Source organism: Nicotiana attenuata, chromosome 9 (assembly GCF_001879085.1).
Source record: "Nicotiana attenuata strain UT chromosome 9, NIATTr2, whole genome shotgun sequence".
Taxonomy (NCBI): Eukaryota; Viridiplantae; Streptophyta; class Magnoliopsida; order Solanales; family Solanaceae; genus Nicotiana; species Nicotiana attenuata.
Window position 1 is genome coordinate 48,013,920 of NC_031997.1, and position 6,782 is coordinate 48,020,701.

Sequence of the window (6,782 nt, forward strand, 5' to 3'; positions counted from 1 at the left end):
ACCCCCCCACCCCCCCCCGTTTTTTTTCTTTTTACTTTGAAATTACATAAAACTTCAACCAGAGTTTCATTATATATACAAAATAAATCAACCGATGAATGATTTTATTTTCAATTTTTAACTGCTTTGAACTCTCTTTCTTAATTCTTTTCTTTGCTTTCATTAAAACTAGAAGTGTTTTCTATTAGAAGCAAAAATATATGAGAAACTAAAAAAAGCTTATCGTAATTTGCAAAGTAGAATTTTAAAACAGAATTCTAAACCTTAACAATATTTTTTTTAAAATAGATAATGTTTTATTTATTTGTATTAAAAGTGATAATTAATACGTGCGGTAATATGCATCATCACAAAACTTTAGTGCTATTGGGAACTTTGAGTTTCCACACATACACGAACTTCCGTTAGCTATTTGAGATACGCAACTTAGTCATTATGATGTGACTGCTATACAATTTTTATGTAAAGCTTAACAAACATAAAACAAAAGGTTTCCAACAGATTACCTCATATGGTGAAGGAATAACATATATTAAAAAAGCTAAATAAATAATAAAAATATATAACAACTCGAAGAGTAGCACCGATGATCGTGATTATCACATATCAATGACTCCAGAAATTGTGAGATTTAAGAATAACTAGATTTGTATTTTTTTTTTTTTTGAACATTTTTAATAGATATAGAATCTATTGAGATTTGAAGTGAACATGATTTAATTACGTGAGAACACTATCCGTAGAATAAAAATCATACTCCCTCTGTCTTAATTTACGTGGCATAGTTTAAATTTCAAGAATCAAACAGATCCTAATTATTGACTACTTCATGATTGATCATCAATCGGTGATCGATTAAGTGACCGTTGAATGCGCAATAAACTACCTTTATGGTACTGAGATGTTTTTGTGTTTGACATAATGTAATGTAAATCTTTTTTACATTCCTATACCATATAGAAAACCTTTTTACCCTACATGTTTAAGGTTTGAATAAATTACATTTAGTATACCAAATTACCAATCCTATACCATATTTAATTAAGGGTCTAATTAATGGGCTGTTTTTACTCCTTAATTAAAGGTATCCATATCTAATTAATGGACAGTTTTTACTCCTTAATTAAATGTATCCATATATCTCACGTTTCTCTCTCCTTACCCCTCACCCCCTCAAACATGTTTTTACCCATACCCCACATTCTTTCTTGTTCTTCATCCACGATTGCAAGATCAATCAACGAAAGATGTCCTTGAGATGCATTAGCCAGCGAAATCTCATTATATTTGAATGTCGTGCCAATTTCCTCTGCAACAATTGTGGCATGTGATCTGATTTTCTGAAAGTCTACATGAAATCAAAAGTTGCAACAAACATTTTAATACGCCACGAACTAGCAAAACAATGAAAACATATACACTTTAGTAGTTTTTTTTTGGGTACCAAACAAAATTCCCTCTTCTGGAAAAGTCAAAAATGAGAAATTTATTGGTAAAGAGACTAATATGAAAAGCTGTCGACAACTTCTCCAAACGACTTAGAAATACTGACTGTTGAAGCCCTCACCTAGATTTACTGTTTGTCGTGTATTTGTAGTGTAATTGCAGTGTAATTGTAGTGTAATTGTAGTGTAATTGTAGATTTAGTATAATGGATATGATCTGTTGAAGCCCTCACCTAGATTTACTGTTTGTAGTGTAATTGTAGTTAGTTTGTAGTTTATGTAGAATATTCCAAGATTAATTGTAGTCTAAAATGTAGATATAATGTAGACATGATTGTGGATGATGTGTTTCCTGTTTGCCCTGTAACTGTAGGTAAATTGTAGTTATTCTTATATTAGGTACTTAAACTGTAGGTAATTTGTACATTCACTGTAGGTAAACTGTAGGTAAATTTGTTTGAATTGTAGAACTGGTTTTATACATAATTGTAGAGTTTTTGTAGTTAATAGTAGTTATAATGTAGGATTCATGTACCGCTTCACACTATCTATCACAGTATGAATATGATCTATTGAAGCCCTCACCTAGAATTACATAACAAACAACAATAAAAATATTTACAATCATAAAATAGTTTATCTACAATTTATCTACAACGTATCTACAATTATATCTACAAATTATCTACAATCTACAAATTAACTACAATTTGTCTACAAATTATATACAATCTACTATTTGATTTCACGTTGTATTTGATTTCTACAATTTTTTCTGTAGTATCAATTGATACTTGTTCTGCAATTGTAGAAATCAGGATACTGTAGCTTGCATTCTCATCTACCACAATGGAATCAACTTCAAAATCTCTAAATCTGCCATAATTATCCCAGTCCCCATTAAATTGTAGCATGATTGCGGTTTTGGACATGATTTGTTGTTGATGTTGATGTTTTTTTTGGATTCCTAGATTGAAAGAAGAAAAGATGAAGAAGGGATATATCTGATCGATAATTTGATAGAAGCAACGACGAAGAACAGATTTTTTCAACTTTGAGTTGTTGAAACTCGAAAATTTTGAATTCTACAATTTGAATTCAGCTCGTCGAAACTCTTAGTAGTTGAATCTGTTCTTATTTTTAGGAGCTGTTCGTTCTTTTTTTTTTTTTTTTTGAATTGTAGTTCTGGAGAAAAAAACGCAGATGAGAAATCTCCTTTCCCTTTTTAAAAATTGAATTTAATGTAGAATCAATTATCACCAAGATTCTCTCCTTAATTTTAGCGCGTTTTTTAGGGAATATTCTGCTCCTTTAATGCCTAATAGTCGAATGGTACAAATTTTGTAGGTAAAATGTGGACTGGGCGGGTAATATACCAAATATACACATTTTTGATAATAAACTTTCATATATGATATATGAAGGAAAAAATCCCAAGTTAAAGGGCCAAAGACCAATTCCTCAGTCAAAAAGGAAAAAAAATGTGGCTACTTTTGTGGCATTGTATTTACAAAATTGGCCACTTGCTTTAAAATTAGACCATTTTAAACGCTGGATCATGTGTTCCACATTCGAACTTTAGACAACTTATCTACTTTTTAAAAAGTAGTCAATTTCTAAATACAAAAACCACATAAGTGACTATTTGTGCAAATCAGCCCATTTTATTTGCTTAATCTCAACTTTTAACTCACTTCTTGATNATAGTGGTTGCTCAATTGACCTTCTTTCTTAATCAATTATCAACCAGTGATCGATTAAGTAACCTTCATGAAATTGGAATGTTTGATAAGGTATAATATAAACCTTCTTTGGGATATTTCAAATGTTGAATGACATCATCTTTTTTTTTTTTTTTTTTTTTTTTGATAAACTGGACATTTATTTAATAGAAACAGAACTAGGAATTACAATAGGTATGATCCTGTGAATCATTCTAGTGGTTGATAATCCATGAATGGCATGCTGATTACCAATTTTTGCAAGATGCCTACGGATAGCAATAGAGAGTCTTTACATAAACATTACCACCTTTGTCTGCCAGCATCCTGGTCATAACAAAAGGTGGAGGCAAAAACAAAAGTTCTATTTTACTGAAAGTAGAAAGGGATCTTGCATGCTTTTCCAGACGGTGGGCTACTTCATTTCCTTGTCTGAAATTATGCTGGATCACCACTTTGCCCATTTGTGACAGAAGCAACCTGCTAGAGTAATATTAGAGTCATAAGTTATGCATCTTTCGTTGATGAATTTAATTATCTGTGTGGCGTCCGTCTCTATTTCCAATGCTAATAAATTCCTTTCCTTTGCAATACATAGTCCTTGGTAGAGGGCTATGAGTTCTGAGTGGATTGGTACTCTTGAAATTATTTTAGAGGTGAAACCTAGGGTCCAATCTCCGTTTTAATTTCTGAAAATACCTCCTAGGCTGCCAGTAGCAGCATTCCTGGTGAAGGCTCCGTCAGTGTTTATGATGTTTTACACTTCAATACCACACAAGAGGGTAGGTGATCTGTGTGGTGCCCAATTTTTCGCTTAACCCGATTATAGAAGGACCTGGTTCTTCTATGTGTTCCTTCTGCTACTGTTGCGAAATAATAAATATAGAAAGTAAAGAACACAAGTATATTTACGTGGAAAACACCCGGCTTAAAAGGTGAAAAAATCACAACCTACTACTCAGTAGAATTTTTCCCAACACTTTACTAAATCACTGAGCCAAAATAGGATTTACAAAACTCTTTGTAAACCTAAGGATTACCTCTAATCCTGTTGTAGCAACCAGCCTCTAACTGCTGCGACAACTTCAAGTTAACTCTAACTTGAATATTCAAAGTACCTATTACAATTGCTTCTAGATAAAGCTGAAAGGTACAATATGAAAATACCTACTACAATTGAACTAGAAATAAAAAAAAGACACATAAAACTCTTTATGGAGCTGGTTCTTCAATCTGGTTCATGTAGCTTCAGGTTTGCACACTTGAATCACACACGAACTGCTTGCAAAAAGCCTTGCTATTTTGCTCTCAATTCACGTTTAACTTCTGCGTTTTTGTGCAACACCATAATGTGAGAACATCCTGCAATTTATAGAGTTAGTAGATGAAGAAATAACTAGAGAGTTCTGATGCAACTCTTCCTTGGTGGAAGAGTTCTAGTTGATCTCAACTTCTAACTCCTTCCCTATCTTAGATAGTGTTCTCTTTGATTAAGGAGTCCTTCTCCTTATCAATTATGCAACCTTTTTGATCAAGAGATATTAAATACACCAAGTTAAGCTTATCTCCTTCACGTGCATCCCACATGCTCGAATCTGCCCGTTTTTATGAACCTGAGGGATGGACCTGAGAGATGGACCTGGTTCATGCCTGAGTTCCTTTGTCAGTCTTCAAAACTAACCTTTACTTGGGCCAACAAATTCCCCCTTTTTGATGATGACAAACTCTGTGCTTTTCATACAGTTAGGCCCTGCCAGAACTCAGCTCAACATCAACACAATGTTAGAAACATTTTTCCTTTTTATCACTTATCATCAAGGACCAGGTACATTAGGTTATAAACATCATTGTTCAAAGTCTAAACATCACTTGTTTAAAGCACAACCTTTTTGCCCCTTTTGGCATCATCGAAAAGTTGCATAGAAATGTGAGATAACCAGATTTTAAAGCTTACTCATGGCCATTGGGGCTACTTCAAATGCAATCATGGATTAATCATCATAGATCAAGCTAAGAATTTTAACCATCAAAGAAATATAAACAAACAGTTAGAGCAAAAATAGTGAATTTCATTGATGATTGATAAGATTCTACCACAGAGCATAAGAAGAAATAAAAATATTGAAAACATGAGCAAAAGAAACAAAAAATTCCGAATTGGGTCACTGGTTGATCTACACTAGGCTAGGATTTAAGGCTTGGAAGAGGTAGGGGCTGGGTTTTTGGCTTGGAGAAGTTTCAGCATGTCTTAAAGAATTCCATCATTCTTCTCCTTTTCCCTTGCAAGTTCAGCTCTGAGAACATCTCTCTCAGATTGTACCTCAACCAATCGTCTCTTCAGCCTTGCTATCTCAGCATCCTTTGCCTCACTCTCCTGTAATAGAGCTCTGACCTTGCTATTGATAGGTGTCCTTTTAGATGAACCAGGTTCATTGGGAATGGCATTGACCTCATAATCGCAAGCAAGCAGAGTATTAACCCCACTTCTTCATAGGTACCTTGAAATGTGGAAGCACAGTTGTGAGAATGAAACCATAGGGAATGGCATGAGTTTTGCTGCCATTGATAACTCTATCAGTAGGTCCGCGAGGGTTTCCTGTTCAGATGGAACAGGTTCATCTATATTTTTCCCAAGTAGAACCAACCCCTCAGCAGCTTCGCCAAACCCACTTCCCCCTGTTTTGGTCACACTCTCTTCTATTTCAGTAAATTCCTCTCCCCAAACAACCATTGCACCAGTTTCTTTTGTTAGACCAATAGGAGTGGGTGAAGAATCAACCATTCTTGTACCATTTCCCCTCACAGTACTCCTAGCACCCTTGCTCTCTTTTTTGTTTTCCTTTTTATTTTTACCACCAACTTCTCCAGATTCTTTAGTCTCAACACCTACTATTGATCCTACCAGCACAAACCTATTCTCCAAATTTGCAGCAACTTTAGAAATTATCTCAGGAGTAACTTTACAATCAGAAGATACCTGTTTAGTTTCGGAAGACCTACTTTCTTCCCCCTTAGTAGCAAACTTAAATGAATCTTCACATTTTTAGGATTCTTCTTCCCTACCTGCTTTCAATTGCTTGTTTATTTTCTTGATCTGCTCTCCTTCAGCGACAATCTTACGAGCCATCATCTTTACTCTACTTTTCTTAGAGATTGGTGTTGTAGAAGGTGTGGAAGTGGTTTCTGTGGTGGTGATGAAGGATTTTCAGAGGTGTTCGACATATCTGGGCTAGGGTATGGAAGAGAAGAGAATTAGATTGTGTTTGGAAGATGAAAGAAGAATGAGAGTTTCTGACGGCTTGAGAGAGATGAAGTAAGGAATACACTAAAGCTGATCAATATACATGGGAATAATTGATGGGGTAACTACAGCTTTTCAGACTCTTCGAAATTTAGTTAAACTGAAATTCAGTTTTGAAGAGACGTTGGAGTGTATCCCTAGAATCTAGATACTTCCATTCGGTTGGGACTCTTTTTAATGGGACTGGTTCACTTACAACGGATAAGTCCAAAAGGAGTTTGGTATTTGGTAGGACTCTGCTCATGATCCAAATATAGTTATCTCAAATTATGCAGAGTGTAGAAAACATACCGTAGTTATCTTGATGAACCAGGT